At 43.8% G+C, this 15,197-nt stretch overlaps 1 protein-coding gene across 12 annotated transcripts in view; it reads left to right on the top strand.

Moving 5' to 3' along the window:
* Nucleotides 1-15,197, top strand: part of LOC135903595 (uncharacterized) — a 1,541,440-nt gene that overhangs the window by 376,603 nt on the left and 1,149,640 nt on the right. For 8 of the 12 annotated variants that reach the window (XM_070532122.1, XM_070532125.1, XM_070532124.1 and 5 more), the window contains exon 1: nt 8,837-8,864. The exons of the other annotated variants lie outside the window; for them this stretch is intronic. The gene's annotated coding sequence lies outside the window, so the exon portion shown is untranslated. Of the gene's footprint in view, nt 1-8,836; nt 8,865-15,197 lie in introns of those variants that run through there. 12 annotated transcript variants of the gene reach the window in all.

Genomic DNA, 15,197 nt, shown 5'->3' on the forward strand with positions numbered 1-15,197 from the left:
GTTTTTTCCCTTCTCATTTACCCCTTTGTGCAACAGCAGACAAGACGCAGGCTTCCCCGCAAACCTCTTGTTTTCCTCACGTTAAACCATATTCATTCGCTACCTTCGGAGCATTGATATAAAACTGAATCGCCAAAAAGCACATGCCAAGCCGGCCGGAACACGAATAGACTTAAATGCTTGCAAAGCAGAGATGAAAAAAAAAACAATGCACGTCACTCTCGAGGTTTCCTTTCTATGTGAATTCATTTGCCCCCCAAGCCGCGTCATATTCCTGTACAAAAAAGTGAGATATTTTTTCACGCTGCAGGTCACCAGAAAGACTTTTCATTCAATTTCTTCTGTAGAAACAAATTGTTTCCTAGGAAAGTAAGAAAAATATTCTCATTGGGATTGGCGATCTTAGTGGTAAATAAATATTTATTTAGCCTGTTTGAGTACGTTCATTACAAACTATTGCGTTACCTGATTCACATGGAATCCGCTAGTCTTACGAGCCCTTTTATGAAGGAAACGCCGTAGTAATTCCTGCTCTTTGTGTACAGGAACTTTCACATGTCAATGGTAAAGCGCCCAGTAATAAATATACGGCGCGTGAAACTTCATGTGAATACTAGTAAGAAATATCGTGCATCTACTGAAAAGAATGAAATACAGCTGGTGGTACAGCCGATATCTATGTAATGTAATTGCATTTACAAAGTTTAACTGCATGAGACGTCTTGTGTTGTAACACTTTCGGAAAACCGGTTTAAAGAGAGACGAGAGGGGGGTCTGAGCTGCAATGTAAGAACATATATGTTTTTTGTTTACCTGGTTGTTCTATTGAACTTATTAATTCATGCACCTGAAGCCACTGGGGGTGCTTTTTGAACACTTCCGTACCTATTGGTGTTTATATTGTCATCTGATTTTTTGTGATCGAGAGAACCCAGAAGAAAAGAAAAGAAACAACAAGGCTTCGCAGTTGCATCATCCGCATTTTCTCGATTTTCGGGAAATGACGTGCCAGGATCGCAATATCGACCCCTACGAAGAGCAGTAATGAAAAATTGAACATCCAGAAGAATGTGCGGTGAAATGTCGAGCTGGAGTGGCATGTCATTTTCCAACTGTGTCAACAACCTGTCAACGTCAGCGGCAGCTGTAATTTTGTGGCCGGAAAAAGGCCTCAAGTGCAACAGCCATGACGTTGCGAAAAGAAGGAATATGACAGTTGGGGTTAGATCTGCTTTGAGGCGGGGGGAAGGGGGGGGAGGTTGCGTCAAATCAAAATAACGTGGCGTCTCAGAAGCTTAAAAGTGTAAAGAAAATAACCGCATAGCGCGAGAACGACGGAGGTGCTGGAATGGTTGCGTTGCCATGCATTTGGTCGCTTAAACATAGAGCCGAGTGGTACATATTGAAAAAGTGAAGCCTTGTATTCACGGAGAGACTAAATTCTTGAGGTAAAATTTGTTTGTGTTCAAGACTAGTGAACAACTAATACAGTGAGTAAAGGGCGTAAAATTTAGAACAGAAAAACAGCAAAAAATTAAAGCTTGCTCTGATATCTTACCTCTATGTGTGATAGTAGCCCTAGCTTCATGTAGATTGTTACACTCCCATGCCGCGCGTAGCAATTGCACATACATTCTGTAGCTTTGACGCGTAGCCTCTAGCATGACCACTTTTTCATTTATTAATGAAAAATGGTTAAGTAAGGACAAGCAAATTAGCGGCGACTGGTGGAGGCCTATTTATTAGAACTTGTTCATCAACACATGACTATGAAATAAATAAGCCACCGCGGCGGAAAAAAGAGTAAGTTTTATTATGTTACTGTTGAGCCCCGACTTGCTATGTCTATATGCCTAGTAAAAGTGATTCCGTCAGCGAAGCTGAATAATTTCTGCGGTATTCAGTTGGAGAAGGTTCTCGCGTATATTGAACATATTAGTTTTAGATTAATATTTGTTGAACTTATAATTTTTTAAATGCAGATCCTTATGACGCCAACAGGTAATGAAACCGAGGACCTAAGCATAGCGGGAATTATCTGTAGTTTTCAATTGAAGTTTATAAAGAATAAGAAAAAGGGAAATGAAAGCGAATGAAAAAAAGAACATGCCGCCGCTGGGAACCGTACCCAGAATGTCCGCTTTCGGTTTCCACCATCGGCAACTTCTTTCGTCTGCTTTTATTTGCCTTCTTCTTATTATTTCTTCACTCCAAATTAAACTTACAAATCGTTTTCTCTATGGGTTCCTTGACTTCAATATCTGTTGGCTTCATATGGCTATGCCTTACGAAAATCGGGATCCTCGGTCCCCTTTCTTCTCGTTCGTTACATACAGGTGCACACAGACAAAGGCCACGAAGTCAGAAAAATGGAGGACATCGCGTTACCTCCATTGATTAGAATATGATATTGGGAGATAACTTAAGGAAAGGGCATTGTGGGCGATATTATTTTGAAGAAAATGGTGGGACAGCCGAGACGTGTAGCACTCAAGCAGTAAACGTTGATTACACTTTGTCAGCGAGGCATCGAGCTGCACCTATCTCTGTTTTTTTGCTTTGACAATAAGCTTTCGAACAATGTTTCAATGTGAACTAGATCACAAGTGCAGAAAATGCGAGTGTCCTACCGCAGACAACACGAAACCACCTGCAAAACTAGTTCATTTTGCGATAAGATGTCTCCTTGGTATTTGGGAAAATAATAAAAAAACAAGATAATTGCTTGTTCATTAGAGGCATTGAAGTAAAGGGAATATCATTCGCAGACGTATGCCGATCTGAGCAACTGATACGTCAAACACAGCTAAGGTGTGTGAGCGACTTCTCGTATTCTTTAAAAGTACTGAGCGTCTGTTAGCGGATTTTATATGATGATTCATTGCCGACACGCTTGTCATACGACCACTCCGTGGCTCCCACGAAGGTGGCATTGCTGGCCATCGTCATCAGCCTTTGGTCGCCGCAGCCATACAAAGTCAAATCTTGCGTTCAACTTGGAAACACTAAATGTGACGTGAAAAGCAACAATTTTGGATTACTGGCTCACGTAAGACAGGTCTCACAGGGCAGGGCTCACGTAAGACAGTTTGTTTGAAAAGAAAGGGTTCCAGATGAAAAAAAGCAATACCTGGTATAGGAAGACATGTTCCGGATACTTACCCTGCATCCACATTACTGATGTCAAGATGTAAACATATGCAAGTGCCACGCGACTAGTCGCCGCGGCACTTGTTCGTGTGTCGCGGGCTTTCTTACCGGTTTAGAAAAAATCTTTATTGTAGCACGTATTGAGCAACAGAGTGCTCGATAGGGGATCCGTTAGGATTGTCTACAATTTCCTGATTCAGATTTTTGCCTTGAATATGTTATTTGAAACGTTGAGTGAATATTAATAAGTAATTACGTAATTACGTCCAATACAAAGAATATTCGTACTGGCTCCAAGCAATGGCCAACAACATTATCTTGCTTATGTGCACCCACATGATACTTACACATTATAAGATGTCGGCACGAATTTCATGGACCACAATGTTAAAAATTTTCAGAAAGGCAAAAAATTTATGCTGCGAATTTCTGCAACTGAATCCATACAGTTCAGAAACTGCTTTTTTACGCAAAGACCACTGAAAACTTCGCTTCAAACGACACCCACGCTGCATGGGGTCCACTAACTATTTTGTTTGTACCATTTTCCCGCTCCATTGCAGCATTTCAATTAATTACTGGCGCTTGCGCTGTCCTTTGAGTTCATTCTGGGAATCTCTCTTCTAGGCCTACGCTTTTGAACCTTTGAATTCATAACAAGTCTCGATTTAATTTTTGTCTTTCCCGAAGGGTTCCAGATATGGCAAGGTATTTGTGTATATTGATACGCGCATATTACTTTTTGTGGAGGGCGGAGGGACACTAACAATTTTTCAAGAGATTATCACCGTTATCTAGTTATCACTCAGCAGAAGGCACGCCTACATGCATCCAACATTTTTGTTAGGCACTGTCACCGCTTTTATAGAAAAACAATCTTGTTTAGGCAAATTCTGCACGCTACTGAAACAATAGTGTACCTTATCGAATGTCCCCGCACACCAGCGGTTACCCTGAAATATAGAGTGATACAGGTATAACTCGCAGGTATAACTATTTAACTAAGAGTTCATCAATGGGTTTAGATTTGACAACCGATGTCTATGCTCGCAGAAATTGTTATCATTTGAGGTTTGTCATTTTTCTGAGTCCAGGTTAGTCAGATGAAGTGTAAGATTATTGACTCACGATTTTTTCAGCGTTTATTTCTTATCTTTCTACAAAGACACAATATTCAGAAACAAGGCCTGAAAAGTGCATTAAGCTTGGCACCATACACACTAAAATTGGCAAATCTCGAATGGTACTTTGTCCCATTATTAAATTCGTTTCATTTCTTAATAAAACGCTCTCCCCTAAAATCAGTTTGGCATTTCGTAGCAACGTGGAGGTGGGGTTGGGCTAAAATGAACTTGTGAAACAGGGCTTCGGTAACCGACATACTTGAATGTGTTCGTGTATCGAGAGTCAACCAGGACCAAAATTTTTTGTGTGCTGCTTTGACCCGTCCCATATGAAATGAGATTTGAGCAGCCGGAGCTCTTGAAACACCTTCCCTCCTGATGGCGAGTGATATGCTTGGGTTATTTCCAGACGACTAGAAGCGCATACGAATGAATAGTGGGTGTACGAACTCACAAAGGACATAAATTACATCGTATGGAACGGCCTCCATTGGCATTCCAATAAAAACGCATATTTATAGAATAGAAGGAAGGCAAAGTATATGTCTAGGCAGCGAGTACGAATAGCACTCCTGTGTAGGCTGTCTATAGGCAGTGCTCAAAGCACTGAGCAGTGATGTGAGAAAGGAAGCACAGAAGACATGGTCTCGTATGCGTAGTTTCCACGGGGACAGCGCTTTGCCTTAGCGGCACATGCGGTAGTATTAGCATTTATATGGCCAAGGCACACGCACAACATACGCGCGACGCAGAATAGGCATAGAGGTATGCGTAGGTTCCATTCTCTTGCACAGATGCCGTCAAAGACGGGGAACGAGGCGTGACGAAAACCCGCGATGAAAGGAACGGAAGCCGAAGCGTCAGAGAGATGCGTAAAACAAAAACGTCTTGTGCATTTCGATGCCGAACTCAGCTGCCCGACTTCAGAGCACGTGCGCTTGAGGAACTGCTGCGATAGATTCAGACGTGGATCTCAGGGAATGCAGCGCTTCGCATTAGGTTCAATTTGAACGTCATTTTGGTGTTCATGTCCTACATATTCGAGTCTCATATTTTTCACAGTAATATACCAGTAACTGATGCTGAAGTATGCTGAAAGTTTCTTATTGGCAAAGAAGACATAAGGCGCAGTAGGTGCCTTGTCTGTGTTAACAACATTCTGTTGACTTACCATTTTATAGCAAACTTTGTGGTGCTGCACAAAGTTCATGCCCAAAAACATAGACACCATGTGCAGCCCTTAAAGGAAGATTTGGCATGGTGTGATGGTCTTTTCGATAGAGCGATGGGTGCGCCCAGGAGGCTACATTTTCATTCGAAGAAGCAACTGCCCGAAAGCAAAAGAATTAAGACAGAGCGGCACATTTATCTAAAGGTTTACTTTGCTTTCTATTTAGGAATTGGGAAATTTGTTAACCACCCAACAGCAGGCGATGTGACAAAGAAAACCCGTTCCTTTCGTGATGGCATGTTTCGCTACTAAGCGTGTAGTCACTGGATGGAATCTCTCGCAAGGCTGCCACATTTAAATGGGCCGATATACCAAAGCGTGCGTGTGCCCTTGATTGAGTGCACGTTAGAGATTTCCAGGTGGTCAGAATTGATGTATTGCCGCACAACGGCGTGCCTTATATTGTATCGTGGTTATGACACGTAAAACGCAAGCATTTATTATAGAAAAAGCTCATATAAGTTTGTCGGATCCAGGAGCCTATTGTCAATGGACTGCCTTTTCAAAGCAATCGCTCTATCATGTGAGCTGACTATTTTATTCCCATCATCTATTCATCTTTACCATCTGGAAAAATTTAATTCACATATGCATCATAACAAAGAAGCAAAATAAAATACTAAAATAAGAACATCAACGACGGCAAGAAGTGTTGTATCTTTAGCAAGCTCCGTCGTATGATTGGCTTTCTTAAGTTAACTGTCTAGATAAAGCACCATGAAGGCGCTTCGGCACGAACCACCACAGGACGCTATATGCGAAGCGCACGTGATCCATTCAGTTCTCGTGTCGAAGAGGTAGCGTAAGAAAAAGCTAAAAAAATTTAATGGTGCACTAGCGCAACTTTTGTATGACTACATGACAGCTGCAACACAGAGCCCTCTCTGCATACCCCGATGGCTCAGCTGCATACTGCCTACGAACGTTCAATCGAGCTTATGGTGGTCTGTTTAGTTATTCTAGTGAAACATACACACAATATAATGTGCAAAGGGAAGAGCCGGGCACATGTCTTTATGAATTAGCACAAAGTTTTACTGATGTCTTCGTTCTCTGTAATAGCCTCATAAAAAGCAATGTTCATCGTCCTTGGTACAACTTGGTTTCATAAATAAAGTATATCAGGCACGTACACATGATGTTCTTCGGGAAGGGGTAGTGGCAACCTAAGGTAGCGTTTCTGTGCAAATTAGAGAGGGGGGGGGGGGGCACTTTTACTATTGTAGAGGTGAATAATGCCACCATTCACCATAAAAATGCATAAAGCGGCAAAAAGGAAATGAAATAAGGTGTGATAAGGTGTATATAGGCCTATGAGATAGACGTATCGTTTGCTTGAGAAACAAGGAACCATATCAAATGAACTCCCGCAGGAAAGAAGCGCAGGGAGAACACTGCCCAAAACACGTAAACAAGCGAAAGTGTAAAATAAAGATTTCCAGAAGCGTTTTCTTGAGTTAGCTCTGGAAGAAATGCAGATAAATATATGTTTGTGGAACAATCACAGTTCTTTTGTATCCCACGTTTACTGCTCTAGCAAGTTTAGTGCCAAAACCGACTCGTGTTTTTATTTAGGAAGTTCGGTAACGTTGCGTGACCGCAAGTACCGTACAACCGCGTAAAGCGCAGGACGATTGCGGTTCTAGACGTACTGCACCAACCGCGGATGGTTGGAAAAACACTCACATAAGCATAGCAGAGAAGTGGCTATGTCAGACGGTTAGACTTATAATGGCAAAAGCGTCATTCAAAGCACACGGAATCCTTCTCCATTTCTGATGGAGTTTTCTTTACTTCCTTTCTTAAATAAAAAGATGTTGATCCATAATAGTTTCACAGGCAACAGTTAAACTTGTTAATTTTCATTTTTCCTTCCTGCTTGGCTGTTGCCTCGGCTCTCTCCCTTAGTAGATCGCTTAATTTCTCAACTTCTTGCGACTCTTGTTTCCAGTTGCCAATTTTGCATGAAAAGTGCTCTAGAATTAAGAAAAACTAGACGAGGTAACGGGTGACAGTCATATTTCTTATACATCTAACGGTTATTGCAGGGTTTGATCATGGACGCTATTTAACATGATTTTATTTTCCAACTTATCTAACCTACACCACGAGCATAGGGTTCCAAGGATCTACCAGCGTGGTGGCGAGCCGTCACTCGACGAAATACGGAAATAAAAGGAAACGTTAAACGCAACTGGCGTTGTCTCCGGCTGCAACTCGTTCCGCGAGCATACGTACCTGCTCACTACGAATTTTATCCGTTTCCTGGTCCCTGGATCAGTCTAAACAAAGAAGGTTGAAGTAACGAAGCAACAGCGATGCGCGTGATCGTTGCAATAGATGGTGAGAACTGAACGCACCTCGAGTTAGTCACGCAGCCACAGAATCAATGAGAAAAGTTGCTTTCACACCCCAGGAGATGCCGATAGCGGCCACCATCAAAAGGAGTAAAAAAGGCAGCAAAATGTTGTCCGCCGAATAGCTGTCAAGTGTCAAGATTGATTTGGCGGGGCTTTAGAAATGTGTGTGAGGAATTGTGGTGTGGGTGAGGGGGAGGAGAGGGTACGCCACTTAGCTTCGCCCCTCCCCCTGGGTACGTGCCTGAAGTATACACCTGACGATTAACTTGGAAGCAATTGCCTCAAATGAAATTATGCGGTTAGAATAAGCTGTCGCTAAAGGTACATCCGATGTTTCCCTCATATTTTTTACAGGTACGTTAGATGGATCCGGCAGTGTCCTTAAGGAAGTGTGTCCGACAATCCTCGTTGTTCTACGTTCCGGTTTCGAGTCAGGATGCATCAGCCATAGGCACGCTTAACAGATAAATACATGCTTCCTTCTCATCAGCGCTTATTCTGTATATGTTGTGGTGCAGCGTGCCTGTTTCGGCGCTGCCCCCGCTGATCGTCATGCCCCATTGTTGCCGCAACAACTTCCACGTCGGCTTTCATAGCATTGATACGCTCTTTTAGAGCAAGAATGAACGCATTCCCTTTGTAGGCCCTCGACGCGATAATATCACTTGTGCTCATTGCAAATAGAGCAATACTGTAATTACCTAACAATTCGCTAAGTGACTGGTTGAAATCCATTCCTATTGCTGCATTTCATAAGTTGACAAAGACGCAACTTCCATCAACTCATCAACAGAACCGTTACCTAACTAAAGCAGAAAAGTACAACTTGCCGTGCAGTTCACTCTGCGGACCACCCTTCAAGTCGCGTTCAGTTTCGTTTCGCCAACAGGTGCGAGTGACTTTCGTCGTACCCTTTGTATTATCGCTCCAAGCAGTTCTTTCTTGACGCTTCTTCGGCAGACTGCTTTATTAGCACCTCAAGGCAGCGCTACTGAAAACGTAAGAACTGGTATCGCAAGTTACGAGGTTGTAGTTCTGGATATGCTTAAAAGTATTTTCGGCCGTGTCACTAGAACGCACACACTTATGCTTTGATGTTACGTCGTTTATTTAAAATAGTGAATGTCGTATATATACGTAATTCTACTGGGAATTTGTGGGATGTACGTAGCGCACCTTGCAACTACCGTGCCGCCTTTATTCGTACTATATCGCGTGTTTCTTTGTTCTATGACTATGGCATGCCATCGTCGCCATAAACTCCTCATCATTCCATTGTGCTGATGTCGTTTTTGTCATGTTGTCGTCGTTATGCCATCAACATCATTTCAGAATGGCTATCTCGATGTCATCCTTCTGCCTTTGCCGTTCCATCGTCGTCATTCATTGGTCACTTTAACTTCGTCATGTTGTTATGCTCATAGGTGACCTTGACAAGTATGTGCCGGATCGATAGCGAAGACAACGTGGCATATGAATAGCCGCATCAATGAAAGTTTCAGAATAAGCACTACACATTTTATACAGAAGTGACTTCAAAAATGTTTGTGGTTGTATAGTTTGAATGCAAATCCCATGACTGTGGAGTCATCGTAAGATGTGTCTTGCCGTAATTTTTTATATGTTTACCAAAGGTGTTTATTACCGAATGCAAAATTTATGCTTGCAACTAGGCTGTAATTGGACGTTCTCCATGTTATAACGGGTTTTTGTTTCATGCGCCAGCCTGGCCATAAAAATCGTTGCGTGTAGCGATGTTCGACGAGTGTGCTTTCCGGCATTTTCTCATTTTGTTGAAATTTTTGGTGCACCCAAGGAGAACCACGCTACCCAAACGCTGTTGCTCGTTGACAGATGTGATGAGTAGCTCTGGGAGTCTCATTTCACATTTCTGTTTCAAATGTAGGTACCCCAACGTCCCAGTACATTTCTTGACTGTCTGTACGTGTCTTGACTACATGTCTTGACTAGGTAGAGAGGCCTAGGTCTCAAATCTGCAGTGCACAAATAAAGTTGATTTCTCCTCCTCCTCAACTTCGATATACACGGAGAAGCATAACTTCGAATAAGTCTATAACTTTACAGGCAAGAAGGAAACAACAATCTTTCGGTTGCAGTATGCAGCACTTCGCTACATTCCCCTATAGATGGCACTGCATATCGTTTGTGCTTGTTGCCGATACACTTAGGTAGGATAGCTGGGCCCTATTGCTCCTTATTATTAATAAACTAGGGGGAAACATGCACAACGCTAATTTAGGTTTGCGGCTTTGCTAGCCATCTCACATGCAGGAGAATTGAAGTGAAATGCACTTTTATACTTCTAAAAATAATTGCTTAGGATACGGGAGAGAGGACTGAGCATAAACTGGTTAGGCTTACCTTGTCAGTATATTTCATTGTGAGTAATGACGTACACTACCGTGTACGCTGTCGTAGGTATATACGGCTTTGATCTACTACCTTCACCGACTTTTTTCTTGTGAGCAGTGTGGCAGAAAACAAAGAAGAAAGAAAAATCTGTGACACCTTGTGTCTAAGCTACTTTTCCAAGACTTTCCAGTGGGCACGGCGGAAGCTTTGAAGCATTGCGTCTCACGAATCCGTTCTCGTTTCTTCTCCAGGCAGTGCTTTTTGCCAACCCTAGTGCTACACCGACTGAAAAATGCTATGGAATATTGGCACTTGATATAACGTAGCAGCAAGTTCTCTGGCACAGCCCGCGATATCGCAACGCACCGACGAGCCCTGCGGCATGCAAACCTGGCCCTTGTGAATGGCTGCGCAACGCCCACCAGCGTCATTGACGTCAGCCACTTGGAAGCATAAAAGCTCGACTGCTTCGCGGTCACCGACCAGTAGGCACGGCGGAATCTTTGAGGCCATGCATCTCGTGAATCTGTTCTTGTTTCTTCTACAGGTCAGAGACCAACGTTCTGTACATAAGTATCGTAGCGACAACACTTGTCCTTTGCTTCTGCCACGCCCACGATCACTGCTTGTACGGCTGCTGACTGCCTATTGCTGTTTGGTTGATTTTCTGTCTTCCTGTGGCAACATACAAACCAACGCAGGATCAACATCCGGGGAAATGCTTAAAACAGTACTAGACGGTCTACGAGAGCTAAAACAAAGCGCGTATTTCACGAATCGCCAGCTTTTTGAAACTACAAACAAGCTGTTTTGGAGTAAAAAAAAAATGAACCACCTGTCTGCCAATGTGACTTATTACACCCTGAAAATTGATGTGCTGCAAAAAACTGCTAACAATGTACTACTGAAAATAGACGACCTAGAAAAAAAAGTAGAAGGAACAACTTGAGCACATATGGCGCGGAGGAAACTACAGAAGAGGACCAGCAGTCACTCGAACAAATAGTTGCCAAGGAAACATTTCAAGATCTGTCAAATATATCAGCCGTACCACTTGAACGCATGTATAAAATTAGAAAACCTTCTGCGAACAAATGCCGACAGGTTATCCTCAAACTATTCGATGAAAGAGACAAGGTCAAGATTCTTTAGAACCGCAGGAAATGCAAGAACTTGGCATTTAGCATCCGAGAGAATTTTTCACCACTTGTGCAACAGATTCGAGAAGAACATTGGGGAAGTGCAAAAGAGCACAGATATAAAGGCGATAAAGTTGTGCTTTTTTTCGACTTCATTAAGATTAATGGCAGAGAATTCCGTTGGAATGACAAAAGGAATGAAAGAGTGCCGCTTGCTGCTCAGTGACAAAGCTGCTGCAGTTGTGATAGCACTTTTCTTGCGAATCATAAGATAGTACATTTAGTCCCAAAAGCTGCTCTTCGATAGGTCTGTTTTCAGCGCTCAACGTAAATGCCGGAAGTATCACAAGCAAGTGCGTTTAACTTGAAAGTTTTCCTCACATGTGTGACCCAGATGTTTCTATCCTGACTCAGACTTCACTTTATGACAAACTCTTAAAAAAGTCGTTATTTTCACTTACTAAATACTATCACGTTACTTGTTCCAAAAAGCACCAACTTAGCACGAACTAAATACTGCATCGGAAGTGCAGGTGCTAACGCAACTGAAATGTAAATAACAGAAACAACGTGGGGCTTTTCGATTTGTAAGTGCCACTTTCATTGGCATACGAAGTCGATGGTATTGTAAAAGCAGTAGAAAGTAAAATAATAAATATAATACGAAAGAAAGAGAACGACGTCCTTACGCTGCATATTAAGGCCTCAGTCAAGGGTATATATAGGTAATGTTTACCAGGGACAGTAAGGCACACTCACTCCGGGCAAGACTGTACTACATATCTCTTAACAAGCAATGATACGCAAGCACACACATACGGAATGGCAGAGGTGGTACGTGGTACTTGCTAAATAAGCAACTTCAAGAGTAATTATAGCCCTAGTTTGAGGGAGCGCATGTTGCGCCGGTGAGCACCTATGTATTTGGTGAAATAATCAAAGCTTTGTGCACAAATTGCTAAAGCCTACTGCCTGCATATATGTGTGCTATGGCGTTGTGCATAACTGTTAGCCCAATATAATCAACAACACTGCAGTTTATCGCAATTTTGCATAATACTGTCAGCATAATAGGCCAGGGCCCGACGAGGTAGTAGCTGCTTAGCAGTTACTTAGTAAAAACTTCTAAGAAGCCTTTTTGATTAGTAAAGGCAGCACTTACTAGTTTTACTAGCCGCTGGCTAGTACAGAAATACTGAGATGGTAGTAAAATAGACAGTAATCTCGTAAATGCGTGCATTCACTAGCTATTTACTGACTTTATTTTAAGAGTGCAGCATTCATGATAACGACGTTGTACCAAATTCGCATTAAATTATTCGGTTTGACCCCAGTTCAAGGGGAGGTGGTGTTACCGTCATAATAGAATAAAGGCTTAGAATACTATTTGGTACGTTATAACACGAATGTAGAAATGGCCTGGCTCGTGCTCAGGGTTTTCAACCTCAGTATTCTTATTGGTGCCATACACAGGCCCCCGAACGCTGACGCATACATGTAGGAATCACTGTCCCGTTTCCTTAGCGAACATAGCAAACGCCACACTCGTATCATCATGGGCCACAATTTCAACTTGCCTAAAAATAAACAGGGATCTTTTGTGCTGGCAGCCTTCGATTCGGCATTCGGATTTACTCCTTGATATTGCATTTTCCTACAATCTCAAGCAGGTGGTGTATGCACAAACGAGAATCACGCCGGGCACAAGCTCACGCCTCGATCTTGTTTTTGTTTCTGATACGATTAGTCGGCTTGGTTTCACAGTCGATGTTCTACCTGGAATTTCTGATGATAAAATGGTACTCTTCACAAGCAACTTCAGATGGCCCGACACGCGAGGGACAAAAACCACTTTTCTTGACTTTAATCACGCTGATCATACTAGTATTTTAGACATTCTCGAACTTAAGGAAGAAGAAGAAGAAGCCGTGGAGTGCGGATGCACATCGCGTCAGCTCCGCATTTTCTTATGATTCTCGGCGGAAAATCGCATTTTGTGGAGAAATCCATTGATCTTCAAAAGAACAGGTGCCAAGGAGTCCAAGGACACCATTCTCTACCAGGTGGGCCCGTTTTTCGGCCGTCAATCGGTCCTTCCTCTCGCTGCGCGTGGCGGTAGATCTACACCTAACTAGAACGCCTCGACACCTCGAACGGCTCCGCCGCAGCGGTGGCTGAGAGAGCTCGGCCTACCGACGGAGATACCCAGGCCCTGCTCCCTAATGGAAGTCGTGAGCGTGGGAGGCGAAGAAATGCAAGCGGAGGAGTTCGGAAAAGAATCAGGTTGGTGCGAAGTTAGAAGAGCCACAAAGAAGCGATGCAGCGGTGGTGCCGGATTGGCGGGACACGAGCAGCAGGAAAGAACCTTCGTCGGGGAAGCAAAAAATAGAAACAAACGGAAGAACGAACGCAAGGTGCGACAAATCATCAAAGCAAGTAGGCTGCCTAACCTGCCAAAAGAAGACTACAGGGTTATCGTGCGTCCACGTGGCGGACTTAAGGTATCAGACTACAAGCTGGATCGCATTTACTACTGTCTGCGCAACGCTGCCGGGGTCGGCCGAGAGACAGCGGAGGAAGACAGCATATGCATAAACAGCAAACAAAATATAGTGGTGCTCAGCACGCCTACCGAGGACCGAGCCAGGAAATATGGGGCTATCAATAAGCTACGCCTTGGAGAACAAGAATTTGAAGCAAGTGCTTACAGAGCAGCTCCTGATAATACATCCAAGGGTCTCATCAGAGGAATATCTCAGGAGGAGAGTCCGGAGGACATAGTGACCAGTCTGGTCACGCCACGCAATCCTGGAGTCTTGCACGCCAAGAGAATGGGTAACACTGACAACGTGATCGTTTTATTTGAAGGTTTTCACGTCCCAAGATATGTGAGGTATGGAGCGATGCTTATCCAATGCTCCTTGTATAAAAAACACATCGACATATGCTATGGATGCGGAAGAACAGGGCACAGGGCTGACGTGTGCCCCAACCCTGAAGACAAGATTTGCCGGGGGTGTGGGTGCAAGAATCCACAGCAGGATCACAACTGCAACGCGGAGTGCCAACTGTGCGGCAAAGACCACCTCACGGGAGACAAGAAGTGCCAAGCAAGATACAAGATACCGTACCTGGTCAGGAGACGCCGCTGGGAGCGACGGAGGAGGGAAGAAGAGGCCGAAGAGGAAGAGTACTGCTACCACAACTACAATGAAAACAGAGGGAGCAACAATAATAATCATAAGACTGTAGCGACCAAGCAGCCCTCAACCGACAGAGAAGACACAAGCAGGAAAAACTATGGAAGACACCGCTCCGGTTCCTTCCCGAGACTGCCAGGGGAAGCCGGTCGCCAACGCTCCAGGTCCAGGTCCAGCACCAGATCGTGGACGAGATCAAGGTCGAGGTCCGGTTCGAGAACTAATCGAGGGGGAGACGGGAGCAAAGCACAGGTGAGCTGGGCAAGCGCGGTCTCCGGCACTGCTACTCAATCGCCTAAAGTTAAAGGGTCCGCCCTAGAACAGGAAATAACACAGATTAGAAACATGTTAGAACAGATTACCCGAGAGAATGCAATGCTTAAAGATGAGATCAAGCAGCTTAGGGCAGAAAACGCGAAGCTTCAGCAAGAAAAGAATGGCAACGCACCCTCCGCCAGTACGACGTCGACGCGGAGTCGGGCTCCAACGCCCGTTCCCACGCAAGCGAACGGAGAAGCACCACCACACAAAAGGAGGGCGCAAGAAACGGCTGAAGAAAAGAGCGTCTTTGCAATCAGCGAGGTTATGGGAACGTTTAAAGGAATGTTCGATGGGTTACA

Source organism: Dermacentor albipictus, chromosome 1 (assembly GCF_038994185.2).
Source record: "Dermacentor albipictus isolate Rhodes 1998 colony chromosome 1, USDA_Dalb.pri_finalv2, whole genome shotgun sequence".
NCBI classification, from domain to species: Eukaryota; Metazoa; Arthropoda; class Arachnida; order Ixodida; family Ixodidae; genus Dermacentor; species Dermacentor albipictus.